Source organism: Oculina patagonica, chromosome 8, assembly GCF_052425735.1.
Source record: "Oculina patagonica isolate OP01 chromosome 8, crgOcupat, whole genome shotgun sequence".
NCBI classification, from domain to species: Eukaryota; Metazoa; Cnidaria; class Anthozoa; order Scleractinia; family Oculinidae; genus Oculina; species Oculina patagonica.
The window spans coordinates 9,025,910-9,046,724 of record NC_135765.1 but is presented as its reverse complement, the minus strand read 5'-3'; the positions used below and the strand labels follow the sequence as shown (position 1 = coordinate 9,046,724).

General features: G+C 40.1%; 1 pseudogene across 1 annotated transcript; it reads left to right on the top strand.

The window, feature by feature from the left end:
* Positions 1-963: 963 nt before the first annotated feature.
* LOC144662544 (uncharacterized) lies at positions 964-19,770 on the top strand (annotated as a pseudogene). The gene is made up of 8 exons (XR_013572470.1): positions 964-1,357; positions 2,838-3,045; positions 4,059-4,357; positions 8,041-8,181; positions 12,664-12,986; positions 13,631-14,779; positions 16,292-16,562; positions 18,715-19,770. The product of XR_013572470.1 is annotated as an uncharacterized LOC144662544 (transcript).
* The last annotated feature ends 1,045 nt before the right edge of the window (positions 19,771-20,815 follow it).

The window sequence follows — 20,815 nt, the reverse complement described above, 5'->3', positions numbered from 1 at the left end:
TTTTACATCAAATTAAACGGCTCAGGTGCCATAGCTGCTGAGGGGCGTCCAGACGTGCGGACTGCATCGATTGATTGGCTTTAAAGAAGTTTTACTACCGTAGTAAAAATCCTTTAAGTCACGCCCTCCTGTTAGTTCCACGAGCTTCAACAGTCCAGTGTAAAAACTATTTAATTAATTTTAAATCAATAGACCTTAAAGGGACATAGTCAGCGTTCACGTTTTGAAAAAAGTCCACCTTAACCCGAAATCAAAATACGCGTAGAGAACCTTCAGAAATCTGCTTCACTCTTCTCAGTGTTTTTTTTTTCTTCTAAATTTTCCCATTTAGTGAAACACTGAGAAGATTGAAGCAGATTTCTGATGGCTCGTTTTGAAAAAAGTCCACAGTGGTCTTTTTTCAAAACGTGAAAACTAGTGTCCAGGTCAGCGCGGTAAGAACGCTGACTATAACAACAAACTTTATTTGTACCCTAAATTAAATTAAATTTACAAAACTAGGAAGAATAAAATAAAATGAGTACACAGTACATGGCTGCCCGAAATAACCACCTTTGGCTAGTGAGAAACTTGGCAGCCATCCTTAGTGTTTACATCAGTTATTTTTAAAGAGGTCACATACAACAACACACAAACACGCAGACAAAAACTAAGTTAACTTAAAAAATTTGGCGAAAATAAGCTGGAAAATAAAGTGTAAAGACAAATTAACAAACAGAAGAAAGTAATTGTATATGTAATAATACAGAGGTATAGATAGTTCAGTTAATAGCCTGCAATAATGCTTGATTTAAATTTTTTCTTAAATTATAAGCTATATTACGAAGTCATATAGCGATGTTCCCTGCATTAAATCCGTAAGTCGTTCTATATCTACAATTTCAATCGAGATCCTTCTACAAATTTTTTTTTTACAATTTTAAGCTTCTAAATGGCTATATTTTGGGCTTTTTCCACACATTGCGTGACCTGTCACGTTGTTATTCTAGTGTTTGCTGAGCCAATGTCTCGCGACAGTGTTAAATACCGTGTTATTGATGGGTTGTATGACCCTTAAAAAAACAGTGGCCATGGCTCACGTTTATGAGTAACATGCCATAGCAACGGGAGAAATCTCGTCTATAAAGCCTTTTCATCGTTATGGGTGATTCCTTGATTCATTTACTTTATATTATACGCGTTTAGGTTACCTTTTTAGAACATGACTGAGTTGAAAGACATCGACACCATCGATATCGAGGGCATGATCACAACAATGACAGCACTTGGAGCTACGTACCAAGAACTTCGGCCATATTTAGATGAAATAAAGGATCGGAAGAAAGAAAAAAGGAAATCCATTTGGACGGCAGAAGAGGTGAGGTTATGTCGGGCTAGACCTAGTAGCGTCAAAACTTCAAGATTTTGGCCACTTACCGTACTGTACGCTCCGTTTAGCCTACTATACACTCCGTTTAGCTTACTATACACTCCGCGGTTAGCCTACAATACACTCCTGTTAGCCTACTACACACTCCGGTTAGCCTACTTTTCACTTAGGTAAGCCTACTATGTACTCCAGTTAGCCTGTTTACGGTTAGCTCTCAATAATTGTAATGGTTTCGGTGGTTTCGTTTCGTTGTTTCGGGTTTTAGTACATGCCGTAAAATTTAATTATTGTGGCCCTCATTTCACTCCATCATGTATATACTGTGGTTCAATTTGGGAATTTTCTTTGTTCTGGTGTATGATAATATATAATGGTAATTTAAAACAAAGGTAAACAACTTGCGTGCGGCCGTCTCCAAGAAAATCTGAGACGGCTGCCTAGGAGAATACCAGATTGTACCAAGGGTCAACATACACAGAGCTTGATCTCAGGGCGGAAATGGAGTGCATGAGAGCTTCGTGCTTAAAAACTGTGCACAACCTTCATTCTACAACGAAACTTAGAATCTGTTTTGATCTTAGCTCCCTTTGTCGAGGACAAAATACGAGTAAGGCAAACCTTTGTTAGCTAAAACAGGATTAGTGCCCTTCGTTTTCTTAGAAATGAACCCATTATTTATTTCAATGAATAATGAACTGTTTCTAGTGACCCCTCAGTGTCACGTCAAAACTTTAATTAAGAAATCACAAGGGCCCCAGGCTTGCGTTATAGCCACTCGGTCGAAATGGTGGCGACAAAATCATAAGGATTTGTATGAAACTTTATAACAGGTAAAATGAATATCAAAAGAAAATACAACAAACAGCCAGTAACGTTTATATTTCACATCATATGCTGTCTATGTGATGTTTCTTGACTGTTCTAAAGCGTTGAGACCGCACTTTAGCTGTTACCTATAATATATCAAGGGTGAACACTTGCGGCGCTCGATACACACGGAAGTCCGGCCGACGAAAGGAAGCCAAAAGTTGCGTTTTATCGGACCCATTCGCATGAAAGTAGTTCAAAGACCAAACTTTTAAAGCAGCGGAGTTTGAATTTATATACTTCTTTTTGCGCTCAAAGAATACGGAAAATACAACAATAAATCGTACATTTTGGCTTCCTCTAGCAACTTGCCACTTAGAGAGTGTACGAGTATTCTCCAGATGGAGAGAGCAGTAAGCAAGTATGTCGTTACAATTGCAGACTTTGTACGCCTTACTGAATAACTTGTCGCGTGATGTTGATACAAACCAACGCTGTCACGGTCTCTAAGGTTTTCAAAATTCTGATATTCAGAATGGATAGGAATATTCACTAACAACGAATATGTTGCAAAGAATATTTCGGATATTTCCATTAACCTAGTCGTCCAGTTTAGTATTATAAACATCGTTAACTTTTACTATTATCGTCCTATAATCAGGTATTTGCTGTGTTATCGGATGCTAAGCGGGAAGACGAGAGAAAAAGAGCAATCCTGCACCAATTCTACGGGAATACGGAGGATTGTTTGAACAACATGGATAGCAAGGTTCGAATTCTTTTGGAGCAGAATATAGGAAACCTCAAAGACAAAATCGCTATGAACAAACGAAATCTAACTCAGAAGGACTACATGGTACTCGTTGCAGGTAGGTTAGGAATAAAATACCCTTTGTAAGAAAGAGCTTTTCGGTTTGCTCACTACCCAGTCGGAGAGCTGAATGGGTGGTGAATGGTCCTTCAAGAAATGCATGTCGCGCAAAATTAAAGCAAAATTTCATTTTCCATTCGACACCCCTAGCTGAGAAGCATACAGCATTGGAACCGACGGCATACCAATGACATGAAAATAACATAAGTGCCACAGGTGACACAAATGTCACGCAAAGCGTCACGCGATCGAGAAAATTACACAACAACAGGTTGTAAGTGGTAATATCAAGCGGACATTTGTTTTTCTGCCCTTCCTAGTCAAGTAGTGTGTAGGCGATCTGCTTATGCGATCTGAATGAGACCAAAATATTCTCCGTTCAGGTCGCGCCAGAAAGGTCGATTTACCCATATGACTACTACCCTAAATGAAAGACAGGGACTCACTGTTTTTTTCACTGCGAGAAAATGTTTTCAATTCAGGCGTCGTCTACGCGAGAAATAATTATTTGCTCGTGTAGACTAGGAAATTGCCAAATTTGATGTTACAAATATATTTGCCGAGAAGCTGGCGTGTTAGGTACATCTTTGGTATCAAATTTAATTTCAGGCACAGATTTTAACCCATTTCTTTTTATCAGAAAATGCTTCTGCAGTCGCAATATGCGACGCCATTTTGTTTTTCATGTTGTTCCCGATTTTCAGAACCTCCAGGGGAAACGAAAAATGGCTTTGAGTTGAGAAATCGGGAGTAAAAATACAGGGAAGTACTGTCCAGTACAGTTTTTCGAAACTCCTGTTTGATCGAACCAATTTTCTTCACAAAGTCAAACACTGAAACTTTATCGTCGATTTCTTGAACTCCTCTATGGCTCGAGCCAATTTTCCGTTGAAGGTTTGACAGCTCAATACGGTTTTAAATTGAAAACAGGTTGCACTGTCACTTAAAAAATATGTATATATATACAAAGTTATCGTAGAAATTGCTTACTGAATAAGACTATCTTCCCAGGTGAGACAAATTCTGGAAAGAGTACCTTGCTGAATCTGATTCTTGGAGAGAAACTTCTTCCTTATTCTCATCTCAGCACAACGTCTACTATCTGTGAGCTAAAATACGGAACGACGCCGAAATTAGTTGCGCACTTTAAAGACAAGAATCCCAAAACAGGACTCACTGAGAAAACTATCTGGCTAAATCGACGAAACTATCTAGATGAGATTTCTTCTTTTGTCTAAGTAAAGGCTAAATGTGAGAAGGGTTCAGATTACAAGAAGATTGAACTCTTTCTGCCACACAGCCTGCTGAAGGTTGGTGATGAGTAAAGGCTCAATCTGAGCTATCTTCGATAGGAAATTTTTGTCAATGAATGATTTGCCACTAATCGGATCCTGTGTTTTGCGTAGAGGATTCTGGGGTCGCTAGGGGCAAACATTGCAAGTCGCTAGAAGAAATTATATGGCGACAAGTTGTTTTGACGTTCAAAAATACGCTTTTGGAGGGAGATCAACGCTTTTTCGCCAGTATTTTATCAGAAATGGATTTGGGCAATGTTGCTACGTTGAGAGTGTTAGGTTTTGTTTGAATAACCGTAAAAGTATGTGATAAAATCTACCGCTTTTATAAGGGTTTACATGTATTTAACAATAAGACTACAAGCCTGAGTTTTCTATGAGCAAATAGTCAACGAGGCGTAGCCGAGTTGACTATCGCTCATAAAAAACGAGGGCGAATAGTCTAATTGTTTTAGTAGAAACTCTTAAAGGACTGCAGTCCAAAACCTACAATATTCTGCACTTTGAAGACAAAAATCAAGAAAGTTTACTTCTTAAAGAGCTACGCGCGAGCGACTGTTTTCTATAGGCGAATAGAAGACAGTGGGAGAACCAATCAGATTCGCGGATTTCCAATAGAACACAGCTGAGGTTCTACTAATGTGAATTAGCATAACCACACTGACATAATATAACCAACTGACTATTGGTAATCGCGCAATCTGATTGGCTACACAGGTGCCTACTATCGATCCGTAGAAGGCTCTCGGAGCGCGCGCTTAGTTTTCGCTTAATTTTATCAATCAAAACCTTCAATTAATCAATTCTGGCGACATTTTGAGTTTAATAGATCGGTCAGTGGGTTATGCTAACACAATTAGACAGCTCGCTCTCGGTTTCTACCGGCTTTTGATAGTTGACTCGGGGCTTCGCCCCTCGCCAACTATCAGGCAGTAGAAACCTCAAGCCCGCCGTCTAATTGTTAAATAGACATCGCGTAACTGGGTTCTGGAAATATTATAAGATTGAAAATTGCTCAATAAAGCCCTCTCAGTAGTTTTATAATACTTTACGTTTGCACAAGCTGTTAACTTAGTAGTTACATAACAAATAATTATTATGGCTTCGTATATGGGGACAAACATTCACAGAATCCTACGATCGTGAATTTTATAAATTTCCCGATCGCTTTTGGATTTGGTCGTTTAATGTATTTTGTTATTTCTAGTTTATAAAGAGGACTATATCTTGTCAGCTGTATTATTAAGACGTTTTTTGAGTCTAATGCTTGCGTGCGCTTTGCGCATGCGCATTAGACTCTTTGTTATATGAAAAAAGCTGTTAGCAATCCCAAGGGAATGGTTCGGGATCGATAATCGTTCGCTGTAATGTAGAAAACAATGATCAGCTGCAAGAACGGACTCCGTACGGACACGCACGATTAGTTTCAATTAAAAACAGCCAATCAGCGACACGTGTTCCCACGCATAATTAAAAGTTCTTTCTCAAGTCACGATTATTCAACACTTGAACAGGACGTAATAATTTTCCAGTTAAGACATTTGTAAGCTTTTTGTGAAAATAAATCTTCGTTTTCAGTTCAGTTAAGCACTTGTGTTTTCGTCTTGCTTAAAAAGCAAGACGTCTTTGAGAAAAAATATTTCGACGGCGACTCGCGTTTATTTACACAATGCGACCAAATATTTATTTTGTTTTAAAAAATAGAAAACTTTACCTCGTATTTTGTATTTAAGTCATTCGAATTTTGACCAATTTTTTCTTTACAGTGCAAACAAAAACCTTCAAAAATAAAAGATGTACATGGATAAATGTAAATCAAGTTACGCGACTAAATCAAAATGCGTTTGTTTGGCCGCTTTGCAGTATTACACTGTCCCGGCCTTTGCCATACACTGAAATCGAATTTCATGCTTTTACGACTCTCAGAGATCTTAAGTTCTTCTTACAGCTAGAAAAATCATAAAATGGTTACATTGATATGGAAGTGATGATTCGCGAAATTTGTACATCATGATAAACAGTCTTCGCTCCTGTGTATGGTAGCTCGATAATAATTGCCTAGTTTCCAGCGTTCAAAAGGTCATCATTATATTGACGTGAGCATTTACACCCGTTTTTAGGAAAATCTGTAACTAAGTGCTTACAGTACAATGGAGTAACAGTCACTATTTCAAGTGCTTTTATTGCAAAATCTGTTTCAAGAGTCATCATCAAAATGGTGAAAAATCTGAAAGAAAACGATGTGAAGTTCTTCAACCCTTGTTGTAATGAACATGCTTTTTGTAAATCGTCACGCAATCTTGTCCAAATGTTTAATCGTTTCTGCTTTTACGGACAATACGGAAGAAGTAACATCAACTCCTGTTCATACTTTAAATTTTGTGAAGCATATAACATTTATGACTGTTTCGTTTTCATCCATAATCATCCACGATGCCCCTAGCTTGCTATAAGCATTTTAAATTAAACTCCCGAACACAAACCTCTAACCAATTTTAACCGGCTTACGAAAACCGCGCAATCTGTATCACTATGCCATACGGCATTAGACTCATGTCACCCTTGGTGACCTATTTTTAAGTTTAGTAGTAACAATGCCGCCAGCAAATGTGTAGAGGTCGTAGGTCTGTGTGGTTCCCCGGTAGTACATTTTTACACTTCTGTACTGTATTTATTTTTATATGTACAATTCAAAGGACTTAATTAAGTTATTTCCTTCAGATATATACCTAACTTGTAATATTTTGAGACATTTTGAGATGTCAATTTCAAAATAAACCTTGCCGTTGCGAAAGCATTTAGATTTATCGATAAACTTGATCACATATTTCACGGTTATTCAAACAAAAACTTGCACTTTTCGAGTATAAACAATGTCCAAATTCATTCCTGATCTCTCCAAAATCGTATTTTTGAACGTCAAAACAACTTTTCGCCATATAATTTCTTCTAGCGACTTGCAATATTTGCCCCCTAGCGATCCCAGAATCCTCTACACAAAACACAGGTTCTGATTAGTGGCAAATCATTCATTTGGGTGTAACTGCAAGAGGCAGTGTTTAGTAAAAAGCGGAGCTCCACGCTCACTTTTTCTGGTTCTTAAAATTTTGTCAGAATACTCTCACGCGATTAAGTCATGTTGTACAGGTCAGCATATACCTTGTTTTGACAGCTGTTAATTGACATGGATGAACATATCAAAAATACAAGCCGAAGTTAACCTTACTTTTTCTTACTTCCTTGGGATGCGATAAAATGACATTCTCCTCCTCGGTCGATTGCCTTCCCGAGAGTTTGTAGGTGTACGCTAACTCGATAACGAAATGTTTTCGGCTTCATGGGTTTACCAAAATTCCTTACCCATGGTGCTCCGCTGACGCGCTGGAGCTCCGCTATGTAACTTTTATCACGCTAAAAAAACATGTCAGTGAGCTAGCTGTTTAGCTTATTGCACTTAAAATAACTACGTGTTACCTTTTGTTTTACAATCCACAAATTTAACTGTGTTAAAAGTCCACCGGGCCCCCATCTTTTTTTTTTTATTCAGGCCAAACCAAGAAAATTATTTTCGAAAGCGAGCCCCCTCTTTTTCCAGGGTCTAAGATGATCTGGGCCCCGTTTTCCTGAAGAGCTGGACGCATCACTGAAAACGACAAGTACTTGTATTTTAAATCATTCTCATAATATTTTCCCTTCAGCAAGGAATCGTTATGGTGGACAGTCCCGGTGTTGGTAAATCCATCATCATGGACAACATGGTTAAAGAATACCTTCCAGAAGCGTTCGCTTTTATCTACGTAATCAACAGTGGGAACTTCACTGAAGTGCAGAACGGCGTGGTATGTTTACTGAAATACTACTGAACAATACTTGCAGAAGGAAAAGCGACAGTGATTTTTTGTTGTTTCAAAGTATTCTCTGCATTCGTCCAAAAGACCGTAGTAAAAGAGGACTGGATTGCCGACAGACCGCGACGCGTGGGGTGAATAGAAACCACACAGCCTCAGGTGGCTCAACTGGATTTTCAAGGGGTAACACCGCTCAAGTTTGAGAATTAACTGCGTCGGCATTAACAATGCTATCGATAAACGATCACCACAACTGCATTAGATAAAGATGAAATTTTTTCTTGACCAGTATTATGATGACATAAGATTTGCGATAGCGACGAAATGACGACATTACTTTTTTAACTTCCGCTTGTATTCCATTTGCACCGGGAGATTTTTTTCGAAAATCGCTCAAAGAAGCTTGTACCACATATAGCTGCCTCGATGTTGGCAAAGTTTGAACAAATTCTATGAGGGCGTTTTCGAAATATTTGGGGATGAAGTTATTGGGGCTATAAATACAGTCAAAAACATACTAACGAGAAAATGGGGTAATATCTAAAGAAAACGACGCGCCTGTGAATTGCAATTTTATCTTATAGTAGTTTGATTCCATTTAAGATCGTGAGTAAAACAGTAGTGGGATTGCTTTGGTCGATTGCGAGAAAAAAGAATTGGATGAGCGTGCATTCTGGTGCTCATGTTGCCATTTTTGTTTATAATTTGGTCTATGCCTACAAAAGTGATACTAAATTAAAAACCGCTCGATGATTTTTTTTTTAAAATTTGACAAACTCGAGGTTTGTCATCAATTGATAAAGCTTGCAAGTTTCAAGCTTATTGAAAACATTTACTTACGTACTTACTGCCCATGTTTGACAACAAGGCTATATCGTCCGCAAAGTCAAGGTCCTCGAGTGTAAAGAAAGGGGTCCATCGTATGCCTCTACGCTGATCTTCCATAGTGCGACAAAGGACCCAATCGATAGCAATTTTGAATAGCACGGATGACATGACACATCCCTGGCGTACACCAGTTTTGATTTCGAAGCTCAAATCCCCCTGACCAACACAGCATGTGAAGTTCGAATAGAAGCATTTGATGATATTAACAATGCGTTGAGGAATGCCATACGCTCTCTGCCAAAGACTGTCCCTGTGAATGCTGTCAAACGCTTTCTCATAATCGATGAAATTCATATACAGTTGCATGCTCCATTCAGAACATTGCTCAAGTATATTCCTTAGTGTAAAAATTTGACCCGCACATCTGCGCCCCTTGCGAAATCCAGCTGTCCATTTCGCAGGACGTCATCAACAGCTTTGGTGATACGCTGGATAATGACTTTGCAGAAGATTTTACTTGGCTCAGACAAAAGGGTGACTCCACGCCAGTTGTTACAGTCACTTAGAGACCCTTTCTTTGGTATCTTAATTATTACTCCTGTACTCCAATCCGATGGTGTTTCTTCCTGTTCCCAGATCTTTGTAAATAAGGGGGTTAGGATGATTGCAGCACGCTCAGGGTCTGCTTTGAACAGTTCAGCATTTAAGTTGTCATTGCCAGGAGCTTTTCTGCTTTTCACGGAGTTTATGGCTTGGATGACTTCCCTCCTAGTTGGAACATCAGTGTTAACATCAAGGTCGATTGTCGCTTCCTGGATATTTTGTACCACAGTTGGTGGTGGCCTGTTCAAAACCTCTTTAAAGTGCTCCATCCAGCGCATTTCTTGCTCTTGCTCTGATGTCAACAAGTGCCGTTCTTTCCCTTTACAAACATGTTGGTTGTATGACATTTGCCTCTGATGATCTTGGTAATCTTATACACTGTTTCTTGTTCGTTGCGTGCGGCTGCTTTCTCTGCCTGGGATGCAAGGTTCCCCATGTACCTCCGTTTATCTGCTCTTGCTCGACCCTTAACCTCCTTATTCGCTGCCCGGTACATCTCTTAATGCCCTTTTTTTAGCCGTTGGGATTTTGAATCCATGACTTTCCTTTTCAATCTCCGTCTGTTTTCTATTGCTTTCCAGGTGTCAGGTGACATCCATTCCTTCGGTTTTCGCTGTCTGTAGCCCAAACATGCCTTGCTGCTTTCGCTGTAAGCAGTCACAATGTTCTTCCAGTTCCTGTTCACCCCATCATCAATATTATCTTCCTTTGCGTCCATTGCAACAAGAGCCTCAAACCTCATTTCGCAACTCTAAGACAAAGGAATTTTTCACATTCGGTTGTTTCAATTGTCCCACATCGAAACGGCTGCGCCCTTTGGCTGGGCGTCCTGCACTCTTTAACTTCAGTTTGAGGCAGGCTGTCACAAGATGGTGGGCGCTACCAACGTCAGCCCCTCTCCTCACCTTGACATCCCGAAGGGATCTCCGCCGTTTTCCATTGATCAGCAGATGATCAATTTCATTTCTTTCCCTGACATTTGGGGAACACCACGTGGTTTTATGGATTTCCCGGTGCGGGAAAAGGGTGCCTCCTATAACCAGGTCATTTATTGTGCAAAACTCGACAAGCCTTTCTCCATTTTCATTGATGGTGCCACATCCATGCCTTTCCATCACCTTATCACTGCCTGATTTATCAGCACTAACTTTAGAATTCAGGTCTCATGATGATGTTAAGATCTTGCATTGGTACTTGCTCAATTTCTGCCTGGAGCCTGAGATAGAAATTGTCCTTCAAATCGTCTTCACTATCATTGGTCGGAGCGTAACATTGAATCAGGGATCTTTCCGCTCCTTTCTTCCGGATAATCGCCACACCCTCATGATGTTGTCTATCGTCTCGCCTAGAGTACAGGACCGTTTAGCCCGACACTGTCTTCATTCTCCCTGTCCCTGTCCATCTACGTGTAATCTACACCTTCTCGTTTCTGCTGTGACCTGAGCAAGTTTTCCGGTTTCGTACAAAGTACGTACGTTCCAAAAACCAAGCCTGGTCTTGGTTTTTGCACTCAGCACTTCCAACTTCATGCCGGTAGTTTCCTTTTGGCTTTCACCACTGGCAGTCATACGGTTTGGAGACCCTGGAAGGTCTGTGTGCAGGTTGTTGGTTATCTTTGTTGCTGTTTCCGTAACAAGGAGTTTTACGGGATGAGGTTGTTAACCTCAAGCCCAACCCCCATACCTGGAGGGCCGTGGGACTGACTTTAGTCTGGACCCTACTCCTTGACCTTTCCGGCTTGAGAGGCCCTACCACGGTTGTTAACACCCCCGCCGGCATAGCTCTTGGAGTCATTGGGACGCACAAGCCACTCAGCCACGTCAAGGCAACAGTCCCAGTGAGTAGTGAGCAAGGGAACAGTCCCAGAGAGCAGTCGAGCGTCCTATTTAATGCAAATGAATTTTTTGCTGAAGTCGTGCACGTGGATATGAAACTTGAAAACAATACCCGTGAATAATGAGGACACTCGCTTGTAAACACGAAATCTGCGAGAAAAAAATCCGTACATTGAAGGCCCAATTTTACTGCCTTAAATGTTTTCAATGAACTTGAAACTAGCAATCAATTGACGTCAAACCTCGAGTTTGTCAAATTTTAAAAAAAAAATTGATCGAGGTGTTTTTAATTTATTATTACTTTTGTAGGCATAGACCAAATTATAAACAAAAATGGCAACAAGAGCACCGAAATGCACGCTCATCCAATTCTTTTTTCTCGCAATCGACCAAAGCAATCCCTAACACTGTTTTACACACGATTTTAAATGGAATCAAACTACTATGAGATGAAATTGCAATTCACAGGCGCTTCGTTTTCTTTAGATATTACCTCATTTTCTCGTTAGTATGTTTTTGACTGTATTTATAGCCCCAATAACTTCATCCCCAAATATTTCGAAAACGCCCTCATGGAATTTGTTCAAACTTTGCCAACATCGAGGCAGCTATATGTGGTACAAGCTTCTTTGAGCGATTTTCGAAAAAAATCTCCCGGTGCAAATGGAATACAAGCGGAAGTTAAAAAAGTAATGTCGTCATTTCGTCGCTATGGCAAATCCGATGTCATTATAATACTGGTCATGGAAAATTTAATCGTTATGTAATGCAGTTGTGGTTATCGTTTTTCGATAGAATTTTTAATGCCGACGCAGTTAATTCTCAAACTTGAGCGGTGTTACCCCTTGAAAATCCAGTTGAGCCACCTCAAGCCCCGGCCAAACGGTAACGCAAGTAGTCGCAAGTTGAACTTGCGTACAAATTTTCGTTGGCTGGCCAAACAGACTCGCACGTTAACTCGCAAGTGCACGCAAGTTGTCAAAACAAATTCCCATGCTACTGCAAGCGCTGCATTTCACTGCTTAAAGTAAACAGCAAGATTTGCGCCTTCGTTTGGCCAGGCCTTCATGAAAGTGGTTCCAAAACGTCCAATGACTTCCTTTCCTGCCAGCACTTGGAAAAAAGTAATTTTCATAAACAATTGAGAGGAGAGAGCTAAAAGTTTATTTGCAAGCAAAATATTATCATTTCTTTGGTTTTTCTTTAGATAGAATTACTCATTGAACAGACCAAAAAGATATCTCTTGACCAGCACAGTAAATCATCGTCAACTCGAGCTTTGTTCGTGTGCAACAAATGGGACCTCGTACCAACGGGAGAGGCTGATGAGGTTAGGAAATACATCATTAAAGAACTCACACAGTGCTGCCCCAGTCTGGATCCAGAGTCCCACATCATTTACATGTCATCGGCAAATGCCAGTGAGGAACAAGGTCATGGAAAAGTCACCGACGAATTTGCTGGCCTCATGAATGGTATCAAGTCTATGGTTTTGAAAAGTATCGAAGCAAGGCTAGAAACGCAATGAAGGTAATTTAAATTAAAAAATGAGGTGATCAATGGATAGTTGATTAGAGGAAACTTATTTGAAAGGTAAAGGTTATCCGGAATTCGGAATGTAGGTTGTCGAAATTTCAATGTGATTCTGAATGCAGGTTTCTTTAACCCAAATATCAAACCAAATTTTGGCGTGAATTTTTGTGGTTTCCAGCTCCTTTTGAAATCAAAATTGTGAGATTTTGAATTCCATACGCTTAACTGACAATAACTTAATCCAGTTATTGAAATAAAAAAATTATAATAGTGTTTAATTATTTCATTTGTGGACTAACCTCTATCATGAATTTAACCACTTTAAAAAATGTATTAAAAACTATACTAAAGCGACTTTGGAAACAATATGCTAGATTAAAACAGATGATAAAAATTTCCCTTTGCCAAGCCTGTCAAAAATAATGCTTTGGTTGATTTTTTCTCTTATAGCTGTCTTTAAAATCCGGAATCTGCAATGTGGATATGGAATCTAAGACTTTTGAATACCTCACTACCGCTCAAATTCAAAGTATAAATTAAAGTAAATATCATGCAGCAAAGCAACTTCAATTAAGTATAAGTACTGAATGCATTTCGAAGGCTGTTGAAACTATTTAACATAATGATGTTTCTGTTTCCAGGTGGCTTGATTTCCTCCTTTCTCGCATGGCTTACCAAACCAAAGCGTTCATTCAAAATTCTCAAGAAGATCGTTCAAAAGTTATTGAGAGAATGAAGTTTCTCCTTGACCGCCTGGTGACGATTGAAAAAGAGCAGGGTTCTGTTAACAAGGAGCTGCAGGAATATCTGGAGGAAAAAATAGCTGACGCTGTTGGCAAACTGTCCAAGTACCTCAAGTCTTCTGACATTGTTGAAATGTTTACTTCGCTGACATTAGATTATAGTCCTGACCTGGAGGAAAGCTGGGAGGTTGCCAAACCATACATCCAAACAACCCTTGTTAAGTGCCATCACGGTGTGATCGTCGCATGGGAAAAAGAGCATCACGTCTTTGCCGATGCTTGCACTTCCCTGATACAGTACTTCCAACAAAGGTTAAACTTTGTTGAGAGACAAATTCAAAATCTGGAGAGCTCTGTTTTAGAAGAAAATGCTGCAAGCCTTGCAGAAAGTACCCTGGGTGCAGAGAGCCTTACCGTGACTGAACGGGTTATCAGTGGCGTCACAACCGCCATATGGGCTCCATTTGGCCTGGCTGTCTTGTTAGTCAGCGCTCCTGTGGTTGGTGTTATGGCCATTAAAGAGAAATGGGAAGATTGGGTCAAAAGAAAACAGTTCGAAAAAGACAAGTTCACATTCATGGAAAATGCTTCCAAAACATATATATCTGAAGTAGCCGAAGAAAAAAATGTGCGGTCGTACGTGGTGGAGCAACTGAACAGGCCTCAATATTACCTCGATCAAGTTGTAGCTCGTATCCCTAAGCTTATAAAGGCTGCCAAAATGCTATGTCAGCAGCTGAGAGATGAGAACAGATCGCAGAAAGAAATAGAAGATTTCTATCAACCTTTGCACAAGAGGAGTTTGCAGCTAAGGGAACGCATGGCCTTGTTCGGCATCAAAGAAGTACACTTCTTGGACATCAGTTGCAGCGATTTGAAATGGAACGACGATGGCAGTTCACTCCTTGGAACAGGTTCGTTTGCTTATGTTTATCGAGGGAAGCTGAGGCAGAGAGGAAAAGACAAACCCGTGGCTTTGAAAGTCTGGAAAGATGAACTAAACGACTCTAACGCAAGTGCCTTCCTTGCTGAAACAGAAATGATGAGGTAAATTTTGCTACTATTTAAATGGAAAAAGCTTTTTTCTTTCAAAAGACATATATATATACACACGAAGAAATCAGATTACAGAAGCAACAAAATAATGCTGTAGAATTATAGCTGTACTGAAAGAAAGTTTTTAAAAACATGTTTTTTTCCAAAAAACCCCTTTTAAAACGATAAAAAAACGGTTACCTGTAAGTCTTATTTCATGTATTCAAGGTCTACTCTGGGACCCAAAATCGCCCAAAGTCGCCCAAAATTGGCCTAAAGTCGCCGAAACTCGGCTAAAGTCGCCCAAAGTCGCTCTACGTCACCTTAAATAGTAGAGACATTTTCTGTAACAATGCTTTATGGTGTACCATGATGATTCCCATGTACATGTATACCACAACTGTACTTGGGTCGGTCACCTAAAACTGCCTAAAAGGTCACCTAAAATTGCCTAAAATCGCTCAAAATCGCCCAAAGTCGCCCAAAATTGCCTTAAATCGCCCAAAATCGCCCAAAATCGCCCGTAATTTTGAACAAAATAAGCTAAAATCGCCTAAAGTCACCTTAAGTCGCCCAAAGTTACGGCGACATTGGGTCCCAGAGTAGGCCTTATTCATATACCGTAGAATTCCGGTTATAAGCCCCCCCGCTTATAAGCCCCCCCGGTTATAGGCCCATCATCCTGGAAACAAAAAAATATATCCGGTTATAAGCCCCCCCGGATATAAGCCCCCCTCTACCAGATGACAGTACTGAATAGACCTAAATGTTGCTTTATTATGTGTTTTTCACTAAAAAACGTATTTCCATCAACACTCCCGTGGCTCGTTTTGAAACGTTTTTTTCATTCCGCTTATAAGCCCTCCCGGATATAAGCTCCTCCGCTTATAAGCCCACCCAAAACCCCTTACGAAGTTGTATAAGCCCAGGGCTTATAACCGGAATTCTACGGTATTGTATTGTTTGACTAATCACATTACATTTCAATACAGGCGTAGACTTCTACTTGACTTATAGCGGAGCTTCCGCGCCCTCGGCGCGCGAGCGGAGTATCAATACCTAGGAAAAATTGGTAAACCAATCGAGCTGAGAAATTTTTTGTTTTGGTAAGCGTATGTACGCCCGTGCGCCCGCCCGTCCGCCCGCCGTACAAAAAAAAAGAATAGGGCCATTGACTCGCTAACTCCATTTTACCCTGTCTCTTGTTCGTCTGCAACGCAGGCTACTTTCAACGTTGACTGCTTCTGTCCTGATGGCAAAACCCATCTTCTGTCATTCTCCCTCCGCAGTTCTTCTCCATGTCTCTTTAGGTCCCTCTTTACTCCTCTTTCTTCTGGCGCATGTGCAGTACATGCCCTATCCAATGCCAGCTTCCCTCCTTATCTGTTCGCTGATGGTACATTTTAGCCCATCTCCTAACCTCTTCATTTGACACCCTCGGTGGCCAGTGTATTTTAAGAGACTTGTGTAGAAATGTGTCCAGTTTTGCCTCGTCCCTCTTCTACTACTCCCTTCTTTTTGCAGGAAGTTAAATCATCCCCTTCTCGTAAAGTTCTATGGTGCATCACTGCTTGAAGAAAAGGAAAAGGCGAGGGCGATACTAGTTATGGAGCTGTGCAAGGAAGACTTGAGGAGACACATTTTCCAGAATACCAAGAATATACCTGGATTGGCGTCCTCGGCATCACCAACCGACAGAAATACAATCCTATGGGCGAAGGACATCGCTGAAGCTTTAGAATTTGTACACAAACAGGGGTTTGTTCACAGGGACCTGAAGTTGGAAAACATATTGGTAGGGAAGCAAGATGTATCTTTTTTGTATCTTGTGTGTTTGCCTAAGTTTTAGCCTGGTCGTTGGAAAGGTCCGAGTTCGTGGAGAGTGACTGCGAGCTGCTTCGGACCATCTGAAAATCAAGGTGTATAGTTAAGCCAAAGGCTTTGGAGACTTACAATCTCCGTCGTTGTTTTGTTTCTATGGTTAGCAAGTGAACGAAAAATATTAAACATAACCCTATAATATATAGAGGATATTACATGGTTGCGCGGAGATATGAAATTTATCTTCGAGTGTTCAAATCGATATCTCACGAGTGAGCGCAGCGAACGAGTGGGATATTGATTTGAACACGAGAAGATAAACTTCATATCTCCAAGCAACCATGTAATATTCTGTTTATTATATAAACCTACTAATTACGATGTTTTTGACGATTTTCCGAAGATTTCCGACTATTTTCCGACGATTTCCGAAGATTTTCAAAATGTTGTCCGAAGGTCGTACGAATGTTTCCGAACATTTTCCGAACTTTTCTCAAAATTTCCGAAGATATCCGAAGATTGCCGAAGATTGCCGAGGAAGATCCGAGGATGTTTCGACTTAATATCGAATTTCTTTGGCTCATTAAGCATTGAAACAGGGCAAACTTGCCAGAAAATGTTCCGAAATCGATATCTTCACATGTGAAAATAACATGTTATTTTCACGTGTGAAGATATGATTTTTTCGTGCGAAAGATTTCCTGGTATTTCACTGATGTTTATATAATAAATAGATTTAGGAAAGCCTAAAAGCGGAGCTCCCCTTTAATCATTTAATTTTTGCTGGAGATTACAATGTTTCCATTTTCATAAATATGCGGTCAAAGCTGCGGTCAAATATGCGGTCAAAGCTGGCCCAAAGGTTCAAGAAAAAAAGGCTAATGGTTACAATGAATGTCTTACGGTACAACAAAAATAATAATCTCGAAGCAGAACAACTCATGGCATAAAAAATAATTAAGAGTTAATTCTCTGTTTTCTAAGAATGGCCTGATTTATACAAGAGACGGATGATCCGTCTGGACGAACCCGCATTTTAATTAGGCGAGCATTTTTTAGTTCGTGCGATAATTCGCGCGTCTGTGTGTAAATACGGGCAAACAGACGGACTACCGGTCCAAACCAACTATCTTCATAATTCGTTTTGCAGACGACAGGTGCCATATTTTTTTTGGTTTCATTAAGGCACATCGAGGTTTCGATATACTAACACATGAAAAAAAACTTACAAAATAGAGCTGTTGTATGATAAACCTCTCAGATATTTTGCTGTGAAGTGTCGCTGTGTAATTTTACCCGTTGTCTACATTTTGTCTTGCCTTGCGAGCTTTATTTGCTGTTTATAATTTTCTTACTTTTCTTTAGCCACGGCCGGGCAACCTCGTCTCCAGGCCTAATTTGTGCGTACCATACGTACGGGGATGGCGACCCCCAAAATTTCTTGGTTCTATGGATTACCATTTGTCTACCTATGGATGCTCCAGCGAGGCGCGCGCGAGAGCTCCGCTATAAGATTTTTTAAATTTGTGGTGGAAGTCAACATGTTGGCCTTGAAGGAAAACTGTTTAGATATAGGAAGTATGTGATAACTCTGTCTGTTATACAAGCAAGCCTCCAGGAAAGAGACTCCTATATGAAAAGGACGGAGGTGCTCGTTGTGTCGCTCAGGGATGTAAATTTCGCTTTTTGGTCTTACTTACGTCGCTCTAGATAGAACGCCCGAATTTTTAACAGTCGAAGTCCAGTTAAGGGTTGCACGCACGTGAAAAAATAAAAAAAATGCAGTTGTACTGTATTGGCGTTCTAGACTAATAAGGCTTAAAAAGGTAGGGTTTCAGAAAGATTGAGCCATGCCTAGATTAGTCTCCTTTATTAGGGTTTCAATCAAAGTTTCCGACGAGCATACCACTCCCTCACCCCCGGGACTACTAGCCTTACATTTCAGTTTGTTTTAAGAAAGCATTGTGGTTGAAGTAGTATTTTTTATTTTTTAATGTGACCGTGCATTTCACGCGAAACTTTGTTAAACTGAGTACCACATCTCCTTTTAGGCGATCTTTCATTTCTTTGTTATTTAATAATATAAGAGTGATAGTTTGTTGTGTAATTATTGTTTTCGTTTACAGATAACACACAAAGGTGTCGTCAAGATCGCTGATGTTGGTGTCTCAAAACAGGCAAACATGATCACTGGTACCATGACCGGAACTCCTGCCTACGTTGCACCGGAAGTGATCAAATCCAGTGTGTACGACAGCAAGGCGGATATTTACAGCTTTGGCATCATGATGTGGGAAATGTGGTATGGTAAGAAGGCCTTTCATTATGTTGGAGGAGATTTGAATACGTTTTATGGCGAAGTGGCCAGAGGTGTAAGACCGTCCCATGTTGAGGGCAGCAGGATGCCTCCAGATGGCTGGCAACATTTGATGCAATGGTGCTGGAATGGCGAAGCAGAAAAACGACCAACTGCTGCAATGTGTCACAATGAGTTGACCAAACTGTACCAGGAAGCAATACCGCTCATTTGAACTCTCTTTATTAGGCATGCACTTCGTCTTGTTTACCTACTTTAACATTCATTGATGATATGCTTTAACTACCATAAATGTCTTTACTTAATGCAAATATTAACTTGAATTATTGCTCAGATGTAAATCTCTAGAGCCATTATTAAACTTCTTGGTCCCGGAACCTTACATTATAGCTATGCTTGATCGATATACCTTAAAGCTTGCTAAATGCCAAAGTATCAATGAAAAGGATTTTTATTAAGAATCAGATGTAGGTAACGTGAACCCTGGGGCCATGGCCAACAGGGTATAAAATGTAAAACTGATTTCTCGAGGAGTATGGCTACTCCTTCTGGATGTCAGTCATTAGTCAACAGTTCAAATATTTGGCAATCGATTTTACCATCCTATATTTTGCCTCAGTGACCAGAGACATGTATCCGATAGAATATTATTTAGCGATAACTGTCCAAAAGTGTCAAGAAACAACACTTTTGCCCCAAATTGATGCTTTACACACAAAACGAGTAATTTTTTAACAGAAGTAAAGACAGAAGTAAAAAAAAGAGTTTAGTGGATACAAGCAAAGCATGTGATTTGAAGACTCGGGTTCCTGGCGTGCAGGTACTTATGCTCAGCTAATAAAACGTTAATAAAACTTAAAATGGATGTTTTTGAGTTGTTGTTAAATGAAACCGAACATTGCTTTCACAAACAGACTTTTTTGAACTGAAGGGGGTGGCAATAATATGTGTGTGTACTGGAATGTTTTAGTAGCCTTAAGGCCATGCCTCTGAGAGAAAAAAAAAAAACTTGTGCTGATAATTATTGTGAAACTTTGGCTATTGGCTGTTTATCTTGAAGGAATGCAAATTTTGAAACAAAAATGGTTGGTCCCCTACTCGCCTTGGAGCAACAGCACCTTGTTGATACGCAGTGATTCCTTTTTCTCTCATCATGATGAAAAAGATGAAATATGTACCTTTTGACTGAGTGGGAGGCGGGACGGGAAAATATTTGGCTCGAGGTCAGGACGCACGGACCGAGCACAGCGAGTTTCGTGCGTCCTGTCCGTCCAGCACTACCTAACTCAGTCGTCAATAAGCATTTTGTCACATGAGTGTTGAACTCAGAAGAAGGGTTTTCGTATAATATAGAGAGGGGACCTTGATGGGGGTGGTAAGTGAAATACCGGTATACCCAACATTTTCCCTCAAAACCATGCAAAAACCAATATTTTGAAAAACACAGTATACCCATGAAAGACCCAATTTTAAATCCCCCTGTATACCGTATACCTTACAACCCTGGCCGACCCCAAACAGTCAAATAGGACTAAAAAATTAACACAGCGTGCGGTGCATGCATGTCCGTCCCCGCATACATGACATACATTCCATGTCAGACATTCTATCGGGATCCCACCACGGGGTTCAACAATTTTCAGCTTCTGGACGCTACATTTTTTTGGCTTTTTGCACTTTTGCGTTATCTGTCACGTTGTTATTATGGTGATTGTTGAGCCAATGGCTCGCGACAGTGTTAAATACCGTGGTATTTAAAGATGATTTCCAGTCCGTACTGCGCAATCTCCGCCTGCAATGTTTGTGAGTCTCACAAACAGAAGAATGTTTACTAGCAAAAATAAAAATTCCGGGAAAAAACTTACTTTTTTCTTCATTATTAACGCCAGATATCCTTGCAAAACAATAAT